The sequence below is a fragment of the Elephantulus edwardii genome, unplaced genomic scaffold (assembly GCF_000299155.1).
Source record: "Elephantulus edwardii isolate Elephantulus edwardi_28Jun2011 unplaced genomic scaffold, EleEdw1.0 scaffold00011, whole genome shotgun sequence".
Classification (NCBI taxonomy): domain Eukaryota; kingdom Metazoa; phylum Chordata; class Mammalia; order Macroscelidea; family Macroscelididae; genus Elephantulus; species Elephantulus edwardii.
This window is the reverse complement of record NW_006399761.1, coordinates 10,565,748-10,581,537: the sequence shown is the minus strand read 5'-3', so window position 1 is coordinate 10,581,537 and position 15,790 is coordinate 10,565,748. Positions and strand designations below refer to the sequence as shown.

Sequence of the window (15,790 nt, the reverse complement as noted above, 5' to 3'; positions counted from 1 at the left end):
CAGGTTCATCTTGGAGACACAAGCAGATAGGGAGGTACTCTTTCCTATACTGTTCTCTGATTCTTTTACGGTTAGGAATCAGTTTGACCCAAATAACTTAAGAGATATTCTAGCACTCATTTTCTGAGGCTTGGGAGAGAATAATAATTTTCTGATTTGCAGAAATCAGGCCAAAATAAGTTTTCACAGGAAAAGCTTCATGAAAACAGCAACAAAGTGAGCATATGTATGTATGCATAATCTGTGCAAGACCTCTACAGCGTTTGCAGTCCAAAATTGATCAAGCATGCAATCAAGATGCATTGATAATTGTTGTTGTGTAATGCCGAGTTGGAACTGACCCAGAGCTGACCCTCCAGTGGGTTTTCAAAGGCAGTTAATCTCACAGGATGGGACTGTCCATCTTTTTCACATGGAGCAACTGGTAGACTTGAACTGTGTCCCTTTGGGATTACAGCACAGCTACTTGCCACTAGGACACCAAGGCTCCCAAATTAATAATTACTGAATGCAAAAGTTGGAAACAATGAGGAAGTACTATCAGTTGTTAAGTATGAACTAGGTGACGAAAATGAAGCTGGAGAAGGAATGATCACATTTTGTACAATTAATAACTTATTCATAGCAAACATCTTTTTCCCTCTGATGAAAACGAATTTTTATTATTTTACCTAAACTTTGTTTTCCAAAATTTCTAAAATGTGCAAGTACTACTCTTTCTATTCAGAGAAAGGGAAAACGTCCAGATCTCAAACAAGTTAAATTCTAAGTGGCAGTATGGAGCACAGACTCAAAGGTCCAAGTAGGAAATACCATTTAAAAAAAAAATCTGTTATATTTTATGTGTACTGTCAAATCGGATCTGACTGGTATTTTTTTTTTTTAAAGGAAACAAGCTCTCTTGGGCCCTCGCTTCCACCATGACAAAGCAAAAGAGAAACCGTGGACGTGCCCAAAATGGACACAGCCACATGCAGCCTATTTGCTGCGCCAACTGCACCCACTGCGTGCCCAAAGACAAGGCAACCAAGAAGATCGCAAATGCGAAATATAGTAGAGGCAGATGCCGTCAGGGACATTTCCGAAGCAACTGTCTCCGACGCATATGTGCTTCCAAAGCTCTTTGTGAAATTGCACTACTGTGTGAGTTGTGCCTTTCACAGCAAGGTGGTGAGGAACCGTTCTCGTGAAGCCCAGAAGGACAGAACCCCTAGATTCAGACCTGCAGGTACTGCCCCACGACCACCACCACCAACACCCACGTAAGGATTTGATTCCTTAAATGCTGAAAAAGACAAACCAAGAAACCCCAAAAACACAACCCCACCAAAAAACTTGTCTGATAATAAAATGTAAATTATACTTTAAAAATTAAAAAAAAAAACCACACACAACAGCAAACAAACGAAACAAAGGTGGCTTTACATATGTACTGCACCTAAAAGACCACACTGGAATCAGACTGGATACATCTGATGGAGAAGCTCAATAACAGGAGTCAGAAGCAGGCCAAGTGCTGACAGTAGAACAGACCACCAACTACTCATGTCCAAGTTCAAAGCAAAACTGAAGATGAAAACAAATCCCTAAGAATAAAAATATAACCTTGAAGAGAACAAAATGTTATTACCGAGGAGAGAGAAAAAGCCAAAGTGAATGTCAGAAGAAACCCTGAAAATTGCATTATACATTTGAGAAGTAAAAAAAAAAAACAACACACAAACAAAAAAACCAAAAAAAAAAGGAGGAGATATTGAAGCAAAAGTGCTGAACAGAAGATTTCAAAGAGCAGCTTGGTAAGACAAAGTATTATAATAAATGTGCAAAGAGCTGTGTCAGAATAAAAAGGCAATTTGCTTGGCATTTCTCAAGCTTAAATAACTGAACAACAAACTCAAGCTTTGAGCTGCAGTACTGAGAGACGCCATGGGCAAAATCTTGAATGATGCAGGGAGCATTTAAAAAGATGGTGGGAATACCCAGAATCGTGGTACCTGAAGAATTGGTCGACACTGAAAAACTTCACACGTATCACGTGAATAGGAGCCAATGGTAACAAAAAGAAGAATTTAAAGCTTCTCTGAAGACACTTGCAAAATATATGGCCCAGTGATAGGGTATTTATTTGAAGGTTTCAACTACGATATGCAACCTAGATGTGCTTAATGGTCTATGCCAAGAAATTTGGAGGACAGCTGCCTGGCTGACTGATAAGAGAACCATATTTGTTTCTATTCTCTAGAAAGGTGATACAACAGAATGTGGAAAATTACTGAACAATATCATTAATATCACACAAAGCAAAATATTGCTGAAGACCCTCCAAAACTGTCTCGAATTGTACACTGACAAGGAACTGTCAGAAGTTCAAGCTGGTTTTATGGCTCCAGGGATACCATTGATGAGATGACGTCAGATGGATCTTGGCTACAAGAATACCAAAAGAATGTCAATTTGTGCTTTATCGACAATGCAAAGGCATTTGATTGTGTGGGTTGCAAGAAACTATGGCTAACAATGAGAAGAATAAGAATCTAAGAACACTTAATTGTGCTCATAAGAAAGCTATGCTTAGACCAAGAAGCTGTTGACTAAATGAAACAAGAAATTACCGCATGGTTTAAAAATCACGAAGGGTGTGCATCAGGGTTTTATCTTTTCTCCATACCTATATATTCAATCTATACGCTGAGCAAATAATTCATGAAGCTGAATTATGATGAAGAATGTGGCATCAGAATAGGAGGAAGACTCTTCAACAACCCACATTATGTAGATGACACAGTTTTGCTTCCTGAAAATAAGGAAGACCTGAAGTTCTTGCTGCAGAAGAGCAAAGACTACAGCCTTCAATATAGATTATATCTCAATATTAAGAAAACAAAGGTCCTTACCATTTGGCTAATAGGCAACATTATGATAGATGAAGGAAGGATTGAAATTGCCAATTATTTCATCTTACTTATATTTACAATTAATACCCTTAGTATCTGCAGTTAGGAGATAAGGGAGACATATTGCTTTAGGCAAGGCTCTTATCAGGGACCTCTCCAAAATATTGAATGATATAAATTTGCAGACTGAGGTGTACCTGATTCAGGCCATGGTGGTTTCAATGGCTTGCTGTGTATCTGAAAGCTGGACAATGAATACAGATGACAGAAGAACTGATGCCTTTGAGTTGTATTGTTGAAGAGGAGCCTTGGCTATTTCATGGACTGACAGAAAGAACTAACAAGTTCAGAAAATGGGCAGTCAGAGGACTCCTTAGAGGCAAGGATGTCATCTCTCCTACTCTGGACAAGTTGCAAAGAAAGGCTATTTCTCAGAAAGGACATCATGCTAGGAAAGGAGGAGGGTCAGTGGAAGAGAGGAAGACCCTCAACGAGATGGAGTGATACAGTGACTGAAGCAATGGACTCAAGTGTGTCAGAGATAGTGAGGAGGACACAAGACGGGATTCAGGACTTGTTTGTACGGTCACAGTGAGATGTACTTGACTTGATGGCACCTAAGACGACAACCACCACCACCACCACCACCACAACAACACCACCACCACTCTTCTTACTGGTTTACTAGACTGCAAGTGGCACTGAAGCCTCTTCAATATGAGTTCTCATTCTCCTCACTTGTGTCTTGTGTCAGAACCAACTCAAAGTTGACCTTCTAGTGGGTTTCTGAGAATGGGAGGAGATTGCCCATCTTCTCTTGTTTTATCCTACTGGTGTTTGAAACGATGATGATGTTCTTCTCAGCACCAAAGCAAAACATAATCAACCACAGTATAAGAAACTGACAGATACATAGTGAGAGATAACCCTTAATGAAATATCTGAGAAGTGGTCTTTGGAATATGGGCACGAGATATTGAATGCAAATGAGTAATGTCCATTTTGATCACTTATTACCTCTTTTGACTGTTATAAAGATTGCTTCAAACATAATTTATTCACATCAGATAATTCTTCCATCTTAAGCGGTATCTGAGCAAAACGATGTTCTGTCACTATTAATGACATTTTATTAAAATATAAATAATTTCCTAATGAAATGCATACGTAGTACCAATGGGTAAATAGTGTCAAACACACATCAGAGTAACTGGAAAGTTTTCAATTAAGTATAAATATGCTATGCCTTTGTGGAGCTCTCAATACTGACTTAAATTTTAGAAATTAAAAAAAAGAAAGATAAAACACATTTAGAATTTTTTAATGGGACCTGAACAAATACAAGAAAAGAGATGTTAAAGAGTCTTCATGAGCCAGGAGCTATGGAAGACATCTGCAGCTGTTGAATAAAAGGCCAGAGGGATTAAGAGGCTTCACGAGACCACAGAGGCAGTGAAGGGGGTTGTATCATACAAGACAGCAGTAACACCGGTGCATCTCAGAAGAAAAAGTTTTCACTGAAAATTCTATGTAAAGGGGAGCTCTGGTGGCATAGTGGCAAGAAGCTGTACTGCAATCCCAAAGGCACACGGTTTGAATCCACCAGATGCTCTGCCGGAGAAGGAGGGACAATTTCCTCCTGTACCAGTCAGATCTGATTTGATGGTACATGCACACACACAAAAAAATGCTATGTAAGAATGTTTCTCCATAACTTCTGATTTCTGTGAAGGTAGTAAACCAGATTCATTTTGAAGACTCCTATGGCAAGACCAAGCCTTTTTATTGCATTATAAATTTTAGGATTTTTTTTTAAATGCTGTCTTACCATTGGAAAGCAAAGGGTAGAAATCAAGACATTAAGAAGCTGAATAGAACATTTCAAAGGGCTGCTCCAGAAGACAAGGCAAAGTATATTATAATGAAATATGCAAGGAGCTGGAAACAGAAGATCAAAAGGGTCGAACTCACTCGGCATATCTTAAGCTGAAAGAACTAAAGAATAAATGCAAGTCACGAGCTGCAATGCTTAAGGATGCTATGGGCAGAAAACGGAATGATTCAAGAAGCATTACAAGCAGTTATAAGGAGTACAGAGTCATTCTACTAAAAAGAACTGACTGACACAGAAGAATTTCAAGAAACAACATACGATCAAGAGGCAATGGTGAAAAAAAAAAAGAGGCAATGGTGATGAAGGAGGAAGTGCAGGCTGCTCCGAAGGGCGTGGCAAAAAAGTAATGTCCAGGAATTGATTGAATACCAACAGGCGCATTTCAACAAACTAATGTTACCCTGTGTGTGCTCACCAAGTTGTGCCAAGAAATCTGGAAGACAACTACTTGGCCAACTGACTGGAAGAGATCCGTATTTATTCCCACTCCAAAAAAAGATGACCTAGCAGAGTGTGGAAATTATCAAACAATATCACACACACTAGCAAAATCCTGCTAAAGATTATCCAGAAAAGACTTGAACAGTACATTGACAGAGAACCACCAGAAATAACAGGCTGTGTTTAGAAGAAGTCATGGCACTAGGGACATTCTTGCCAATGCCAGATGGATCTTGGCAGGAAGCAGAGAGTATCAGAAGAATGTGTCTCTGTGTTTCATTGACTATACAAAGGCATTTGACTGTGTGGATCGCAGTAAATTGTGGCTAACCTGGAGGAAAGGGGGAATCTCAGAACACTTGATAGTGCTTAAGTGAAACCTATACTTGGACCAAAAAGCAGTCTTCAACAAGGAAACACTGCATGGCTCAAAATCAAGAAAGAAGTGTGCCAGGGATGCGTCCTGTCGCCATACCTTTTCAGTCTGTATGCAGAACAGATCATTCGGGAAGCAGGGCTTTATGAGGAGGAGTGTGGCATCAAGATTGGAGGAAGACTCATTAACAACCTACGATATATAGTTGACACAACCTTGCTTGCTGAAACTGAGGAGGACCTGAAGCGCTTGCTCCAAAAGGTCATGGACTGTAGCCTCTAACACGGATTGAAGCTCAACATTAAGAAGACAAAGATTCTCACCACTGGGTCAACTAGCAGCACCATATTAGATGGAGAAGAGATTGGGGTGATTAGCAATTACAGCTTGCTTGAATCCACAACCAACAAACTTAATACCAGCAGTCAGGAAATCAAGAGACAAATTACACTGGGAAATATACACCTCTCCAGAGTGACAAAGAGCAATGATGTCAGTCTAGATACAAAGGTGTGCTTAATCCAGGCTTTGGTCTTCTCAATTTCTTGCTATGCTTCAGAGAATTGGACAATGACTAAGGATGACAGAAGAATAGATGCCTTTGAGTTGTAGTGCTGGAGAAGAGTCTAGAACATACCATGGACTGCTAAGAAAACAAATAGGTCTGTCTGAGGGTGAAACCAAGTCTCTCCTTAGAGCTAGCTAGGACTTTGAAGCTCCACCTCACTTACTTTGGGTGTGTGGCCAGGAGAGATTGGTCCTTGGAGAAGAACATCATGCTTGGAAGGGTGGATGGAGAGCACAGGAGACGGAGACCCCGGATGAGATGGATTGATATGGTAACTGGGCCAATGGGGACTGATGTGTCAGAATTAGTGAGAATGGCTCAGGACAAGGAAGGGTCACTATACATCGCAGGCGACTCAAAGGCACATAACAACAATAACATACTATGACAGGTTTGGAAGCAGGAGTGGCATCCACTTCCTAAACAACATGCCTCTAGAAACTCTATGAACTTTGATAAATGTCGATAGTTATAGAGGAGCTTTAGGTCTTTTGTTTATAGGGTCAGTATGAGTCGTGTTCACCTTGAAGACAATCAATAACAATATCTTCCCATTCCTTTCACTGTGTGCTGCTTCCAAACTCGAGCGGAGAAAACAAAAAACAAAACCTATAACACAGAGTTTTATGCAAAAATCTGCTTTCATCTGAAAGTAGAACCAAAGGACAAGTCTACAATATGGAAGAGACTATTCTGAGTCAGTGTACAAATCTGTGATTTCAACTCATTATACTACATACGTCTTTTTCATAATTTGTTCACTATTTCAGTAATTTGTGTGATGTTTGGGGAATACAACAAATGTTGTTGCTGGTGACTGCCTTCAAGTCGAGCATGGCTCATAGAGATCCTCAGGCCTGAAGCCCCTCTACAACTACTGACATTTATCAAAGTTCATAGAGTTTCTGGATGCATGTTGTTTAGGAAGTGGGTGCTACTCCTGCTTCCAAACAAGAAATATAGTAGTTGAAATACACTAGTTGTGATTCTCTGCAGAGAGGCCACATGCTACCACTTCATGTTATTTTATTCCTGTTACTATTTTCTCTATCATGATTTGCTTCTCTCTTATTCTAATTCTTTTTTCATATCCTACTTCAAATATCATGGTATTTAATTACTTCCCTCCAATTTCCCCCTTAGCTACAAGCGCATCCTTCTGTAGAATCTGCACAACTAGTCCATGAACAATGGGGCAGGATAGAGCAATATTCCGATCTGCTATTCTTAGGGTCACTACAACACATAGTCAACTGTACCTAACAACAACAACAATAACAACAACTTTTTTCTCAACAATATTTTCAATTCAGTTATTATATTATTGTGTTCATAGAACTCTATCCAAGGAGCTGCAACTACAATCCCGGAGGCGCACGGTTCGAATCCACCAGATGCTCTGCCGGGGAAGGAGGGACAATTTCCTCCTGTACCAGTCAGATCCGATTTGACGGTACACTCACATAAAAATAAAATAATAAAAAAAAAGAACTCTATCAGTTGGCTGAATACTACTGTCTGCATTTTAAAATACCTTGACTAAGATCTCAAAACTAATGCAGGAAGATTGTGCAGTTTTTGATGCATGTATGACCATTTAGCAAGATTTGTGGGATCAAATTGCCAAAGTTACTCCTTTCACTGCAAAAAAAGACCCTACCCAGTTTAAACTAAATTGTAAATTATAAATGATATAATTTATACTAAATTATATAATCACCCTTTCATAGACCACCTGTGTCTCATCCCCAATCATCATTGACTGAATCGACGTGTTTATAGAGTTCAGAGACCTGGACTGAGCACTTTCATATAAATACAGCAAAACTGAGATTTTTAGCACACAGCTGTCTGCATAAATGTACAATCTATTTGATTTTTATTATATGACACTTCGTCTTGGTGATGGTGAATACTGATTGATATTTTGAAAGGACTTTGCCAGGTGGATCTCATAGTGTACCTCTGGTTGAGTCTGAACCAGTAACCTTTTTTCAAAAGGCTTTTCTAGTGTAGATGACTATGTGGAGGGGTGGGGCTGTGCATGTTGGACTATCCACTAAGTGAATGGCCATTCCACAGGGGACTGGTTGGTCTCAGCAATCTACAAGAGTAACGGGTAGTCCTGTCAATAACTTTAACAGCTCTAGCTATCGATATGAGGAATTCTTTCCACCCCAGCCAAGATTCTTTGACTAGCCAGAGAAGAGAGACACCCCCCAACCCGTTTGGGACAGCACCAGCAGAGACGATTGAAGTGGAGAATAGGCTACTAGAAGGGATTCTGGGGGGGGGGGAGCCAATATTGGCAGGACTAAGAATTTTGTTGGACAATTACAGGGAAAGTCAACATTGTCAGGACTAAGAAAATGGGAAAATTTAGAGCCACAAGGCTCAATTGAGGTGCCTGCATGGACATTGTGGGAGCTGTTTTGGCTGTATTCTGTTATTAATCTGAATTATAAACTTTTAACCCTTCCAATATGGTTCTGTGTGGTCTGTGAGCGATCATATCAGATTTTGGACCCAGCAAAGCAGTAAGATTTGTGTTGAGATGAGTAGAAAGAGGCAGGGGAATGTGGGAGACATGTCTGACCTCATGGGAATTGGTTTTGTGTTACTGATGCTGAGAGTGGGGATAGTCTCCCCCTATGAAGCTGGTAAAGGTCAGGTGTGATGCTCCCCATGTGCCCCTTGTTCTTTTTAAAATAGTACTAGACTGCTTAACTGCTTACATCACCAGGGAACCATAACACACTGGTGTTCAAAAGGATGCTTACAGTTGTGTTGGTAGCAAATTTCAAAACAAGGAAGATGATTTTTCTTAAACATTATTTATACTTTTGTTTTCTGATATTTATCTCCTACCTCATATGAAATTTGATATATTTTAAAATAAAGAGTAGTTCTTCAAAACCCCAAGGGAATCATTTGTTCATATAAATGTTTCAACTTCTTATTGTTATGTGCCATCAAGTCACCTCCAACTCAAAGTGACCCTATGTACAACAGCTCTGAAGCCTGCCCTGTCCTGAGCCAGTCTCACCGACTATGACACACCTATCCTCCTTGCCCCAGTTTCTGCCTCAATCTGTCTCATCCGGAGTCTTCCTCTACTGTGCCATCCCTCCACCCTTCGGAGCATGATGTCCTTCTCCAAGTATCGGTCCCTATAGGCCAGGTGCCCAAAGTATGTGAGACAGAGCTTCAAAATCCTAGCCTCCAAGGAGAAACTTAGTTTCATCCTCTCCAAGACAAACTTGTTTTCTTGGTGGTTACAAATCACAGGCATACAAGAAGCCAAGATGTAACTGTTCAAAGCTTAGCTCAATATATATTGAATAAATTTTACTCCTTATTTTGTCAACTCTTGAGGAACAGAAGACAAGATGTGAAAGGTTTGCCCTCTGTATCTTTACGAAATGTATTTTATCCCCAGAAGAATTCTTTTGAGCTTGACATTTCTTAAAAGGTGATACTGAGCCTCAAAAGCCAAAATACTTGACCCTGCAGGTGTAACATTAAAGATTAGAACGTTAATCGAGTATGTAAGTAAAGAACTTTCTAGAAAAGAAGGCCCGCATTCTCTTTTCAGAATAATTTTGAGTACAATTCTGGCCCTTCACCATTTAGCTTTCGAATACTTTGGGAGCATATGTTAGTCCTCTCTTCTCTCTCCTTGTTTGACATTATCCAAAATTTACAGACCTTCAGATTTCAGTCTCCAAGCTGGGCTAATTATCAGAGCCCAGCAGATGGTGTGTTCCAAATGGCGTCTAACTGAAGCTGTGTTAATATCTTTCCAGACCAGGCAGGCCACCAGAACAGTATTTCTTTCTACTTTTCTACTACAAGATTTTATCTTATCTTTGACAGAGAAGAAATAGCCTTTACATGTCCATTGGGACACAATCCAGAGAAGGAACGTACGACTCCAGAGAGCCCAGCTGCCATGTGTCATTAGATCCTTACAGAGGGAGACTCAACCTGCTGGCCTGTTGTGGGAAGTATCTGGAGAGCCTGCCTGATGCCTAGTCTGACGGTTAGGTAGGTGGGACAAATGGATAGATATCTCAGGTGGATGTTAAGCACATATAGATGTATTCAACTTAATGTTGTCAAATTGGTTCTAATTCATTGCAAACCTGCACTGGGTTTTCAAGTTGTAAATATTAATAAGAGGCGACTGCCTACTTTCTCCCTTAGAGTAGGTGCTGGATTCCAACCATGGACTTTTCTTTTGTCAACATAACATACAATGTATTATGCCACCAGAGCTCCTTAAATAGATACAGATATGGATTTAAATATACAGATGAGCAGATATATAGAGACATATAGGTAGAGATAAAGATACAGATATAGAGACACACAGATAGAGATGGATACAGAAGTCTCTGTAGAGGTTTAACCATGTGAAGGTCAAAGACTAAAGTGAACAATGAAGGCATCTATGACTAAAACAAAAGTGCAAAACATAACAAAAAGGAAAATACTACATAAAAGAATTGCAGATAGTGTGCTAAAAATTACTCTGTGGGTCTAACACAGAACAATCGTAATTCTAAACATTTAATGAGCAAGAGAGAACTCACACAGGCAACAAATTCAAGACTCAGCATATCAAATTGGGGTGAATCTTACAGTGGAGGAAATGTTAAGGAGCTTTACATGGAACACAGTAGAGTAATAATTATGTGTATATTTAGTATATGTATAGTACACAGCTCTACAATAATACGATAAAGGAACTTTTTTTGGCCAGTGAGTCAATCCTGATCCCCAACCACCCTGCAGAATACCTTCCCAACTGCGTGTCCAAGTCTGTGAACTGTGAGCACAGCAGAGGGGCATGTCTTTCTCCCATGGAGCTGCTGGTGAAGCTCCTGAGTGTGAACCGTGTAACTTCTGCCGGGAGCGAAGTGCTGACCCACAGGGCCACTAGGGCTCCTCATTTCTAATACAACGACATATAAAGTAAACAATAACCAGTGGTAGGAGAAAGGAAGGAACTCAACCATTTTACTGATAAAATTTCCAGATGGGGAGAGGGGGCTCTGGTGGCCTCGTGGTAAGAAGCTGTGCCGCGAACCCAAAGGTCAGACCACAGTTAATATCCACCAGCAGCCACATACCAGAAAGATGAGTAATCTCCTCCTGTGAGATTTACTTCCTTTGAAAACCCTCTGGAGGGCCAGCTATGAGAGGGTTCTAAGTCCACGAACCTAAACAATAACAACCAGATGGAGAAAGAAGGGGGGGGGCGGGGAAATCACTTGAAATTCTCAAACTCAATGGAAAGCAGATGGTCTAGCAGGCCCGGATTAAAATTTTAGTATATGTTGACAGACATAATATTTCATAACTTAAAAAAACAATTTTATATTCAAATCCCTGTTGTGAAAGAATTTACTGAGCCTTTATCCTAGTGAAATGTATTTGCATTCCAGTGAAAATATTTAGTCCCAATGGCCTAGTGGCAAGAAGCTGCACTACAATCTTGAAAGAAGGAAGGAAAAAGGATAAAGGGGTGGGGGGAGGAAGGAGTCCTAAAAACAAGTGATAAGACTTAGGCGACATCTAGGAGGCTTGTTCACCAGGTAGTCCTCAGCCAATGAGGAACCTGGGGGACGGACTGGCCAGCAAGGAGATAAAAACTCGTGCCATTTTTTTATTAGCTCTGAATAGTGAGTGCAAGGGCCCCTTCCTTCTACTGAGCTTGAGTGCCTGATTTTACAAAATCGCTTAATAAAGCCTTGCTCTTGCTAAAAGATTGTGGATTGGATTTCTCAAGAGTTATGGAGTTAATACTCAGGGTAACTTATCAGGAAACTGATAGGGATAAGGCAGCTCTGCTCCTACCTCCGCCCCTCCCTCCCATCCCTTAGGGATGGCCCTGGTCAAAGATACATGTCAAACCACCAGGTGCCAAGAGGAATCAAGACAATACCGGACACCACAACAAGATAAAGGTAAATAATCCAATAGAAAAATGGGCACAGGATATGAACAGGCACTTCACCAAGACGACATTCAGATGGCTAACAAACACATGAAGAAATGCTCCAAATCCCTAGCCCTAAGAGAGATGCAAATTAAAACAACTATGAGATATCATTTCACCCCAGTCAAAATAGCAAAATTTAACAGAACAGCAAGCAACAAATGCTGTCGAGGTTGTGGAGAAACTGGAACCCTGATTCACTGTTGGTGGGAGTGTAAAATGGTGCAACCCCTGTGGAAAGCAGTATGGCGCTTTCTCAAAAAGTTGCAAATAGAGATACCATTTGACCCAGCAATTCCACTACTGGGAATATACCCTGAAGAGACCATAGCTGACATCCAAGCAGATATATGCACACCCATGTTTATTGCAGTTTTGTTCACAATAGCAAGGAGTTGGAAACAACCTAAGTGCCCATCAACAAACGAATGGCTAGAGAAGCTGTGGTATATTCGCACAATGGAATACTATGCTGCATTAAAAAACAAGGAAGTCATGCAATAGTATTCAAAATGGTTGACTCTGGAGAACATTATGCTGAGTGAAATATCCCAGTCACAAAGGGACAAATATTACATGATGCCACTGTTGTAGAATGGGACTGTCCTTGGGGTTGGGGAGAGACTGAGTAAGATGGGTTCAATGATGTGTGCTGCACTGAGGCGGAGGAGGGAGGGAACTGTTTAAAAGAGATATATAACTGGGTGTTTCTGTCATCACAGGAGTCTAGAGCGAGGGCTACATGGTGGAGGGGACCTGGGGGGGGGTTGTGGAACAATGAAAGAATCTTTTCTTTTACTTTTCCATAATTTTTGACTCATGTACTTATAACTTGTTAGTCAAATTTGTGTCTTCTAGGTTGCAACACCCCCATGATACATCTTCAAGGATATGTACATGTACAGCCAAGCACAATCAATAAGAGTGCATCTGAATTCCAAAATCAATCTCCATAATAGTCTATGTGTTTCCTACTGCCAAAGGGGCCCTTTAGAGTAGTGAGAGAAGATCTTCACCCTGAAACCCACAGCGTCCCTTTTCAGCAGGAAGTAGCTAAGAGAATACGCCATCCCCTTTTCCTTATAACTCAGGGTGAAGTCTCTCTCAGGGAGGAGTGATAGGGAATGGCAAAGGACACACTGACAAAGAAGATTAATCAGAACTGGCTTTGACAAGCACTGTGGCATTTGGACAAGAACACACTGGGAGGAGGGTGGAGAGAATGGTGCAGCGGTGAATGAATGGAAACCCAAAATCTCTGTAAATGTTTATGAAAATTAATAAAATATAATTATAGGGAAAAAAAAAGACAATACCGGAGAGACCAACAGAAACTGAGGGGAGAGAACAACATACATCAGTGATCTCAAACCCATGAAGGATTTGAATTTATTCTTTTTTATTCTGAAGATTGATGTCTTTTGTCATTTTTTTGCAAAGCAAAAGCAACATTATGCTTTCATATAGATTCATTCTGTAACTACTGCTTGAAAAAAAAATTTTTTTTTCAAAGCTGACATCTCATTTCTGGAATTCCCTAATATAGCATCCTGTTCATAATTACCTTTTACTTTTTCTTTATTTCTTTATTGATTTATAAACATACCCTCCAGTGGGTTTTCAGAGGCAGTAAATCCCACAGAAGAGACTGGCTTATTTTTCTCGTCCTGAGCAGCAGGTGGATTTGAACTCCGTATCTTTGGATTGACAGCATATTTCTTTATCACTAAGTCACCAGAACTTCCTTTATAAACATACAAATATCTTTCATACAACGTGTTTGCTTTCTTTATATGTTGTCCTTTGCAGTTTATTTATTGCCATTAAATGGTTAAAATATCCTTACTTTAGCATCTTATTTTTGTTCATGGATCAAGTCAGGTGGCTTTTAATCTTTGTAATATTTTCTACTTCCTTTTGCTTTAATTGCTTTGCTTTTCTGTGAAGGGCTTTGTAATTTTTTAAAACGGTGATACCTTCTTTTCAGTGGCTCCATATTTCTATTTTTATTTCCTGTGATTTGGGTTTTGAATTTGCACAAGCCATAACCTGTTCTACTCTGAGACCTGTAGTAAATGAAGTGGTCTGTTTTTCTTTGCAACAGTCTTAATTTGTTTCTAGTGGCGTCCTAAGGTCCTGTCTCAGTCTCCTATTTACTGACTTCTCCTCTATAAACAAGAGCAGCTCTAGGGCGAGGTTATGCAAAAACTATTTCAGCTTTTAATTCGCTGTTTTTCTAATTAGTGCACTTGGGAATTAACTTGAAAGCTCAGCTATGTATTTAAGATTTATTACATTTTATGTATTATGTCTAGTTGTCTTAAACGGAATGATTTTCAGATTAATCATAACCCACAATTATATCTGTAATTTCTGGGTGACATAAACACTTGCTAAGCCCAAAATCGGTTGTTTGAATCCACTTAGAGGTGCCGTGGAATAAAGGTCTGGTGATTTACTTTTGAAAAGCCAATCATTTAAATCTGTGGACCATGGTTCTCTTCTTACAGGCATGAGGTCATCATGAGTTAGAATTAACTGGTAACGGCCGATGATATGAACATATGAACAGTATCTTCAATGGAAAGAAAGTAACACTTGCCTTTATTTGTTTCCTTTATTTCTCTGTTCCTTTCCAGGAACTGGCCCATATATGGAGGGTTATGATAATTAAGCACACCATCAGCTGGGTCAAGAGACAACAATTATTATGGGATGGTACACTTGTGCAGTCTTAGTGGGCACTAGTGTGCATTGTGGCTCACCTGAAGGCTCTCGAGTACCTCTGGAGTAAGGTCATATAGAGGAGAGGATGCTGGACTCTTCATAATAAGGAGTGTTTTTAAGCAGGTTCTGCCATGAAAGCAACATCAAAGGAGCTAAGCATTTGCTGAAATAGGGTGTGGGCAGACTTTATTCGGGGAAAGCATCTGTGTTGTCGTTTTCTGACCTAAAGCCAGACACATTCTCTAGCTCTCACTGCCCCATCTCAGAGTGAGGATGACTTCTTAATGGTCTTTTTACAAATATTAAAATAAGCAGAGCTCTTGATTAAAGATATATCACATTTGACTACAGTATTTATGTAAGAGAACTTGCTACCAACCTAAAAGCATCAAGTTCAATCTCAGCAGCAACTCCGTGGGAGAAAGATGGGCAATTTCCCCCGTATGTGATTTATAACCTCTGTATCCACTCCGACTAACAACGAGACAGACAAGACAGATGGTCTGTATGTAAAATCATTCTTGTTTCATATGATGATATTAAAGATACCAGTATTTTGTGAGATTCCGTGAAAATCTCAAAGGCTCCTAGGTATTTCTGTGTGTAAGCAGAAAATCCAGAAAGCACACAAAGGTCCTTGGCCTCAAAGGCTTTAGACATTAGTTGAAGAAATAAACTGGCAACATAAAAAACAAACAAACAAAAAAACAACAAACAAGAAACTGCTCAATGCTATTGCCTAAGAAAGTCCACACAAATCAGCACAGAAATGAAATTCTGAGTGCCTACTAGCTATAAAGATACATTCTGTGAATTTACCCAAAGGAGAATTGACACAGATTCGAGCATCCACAAAGGTTTAGGGCAGACACAGAAGCTAAACAGA

General features: G+C 39.9%; 1 pseudogene; it reads left to right on the top strand.

Annotated features, from left to right (window-relative positions):
* The first annotated feature begins 920 nt into the window (after positions 1 to 920).
* On the top strand, positions 921 to 1,254 carry LOC102853108 (annotated as a pseudogene).
* The last annotated feature ends 14,536 nt before the right edge of the window (positions 1,255 to 15,790 follow it).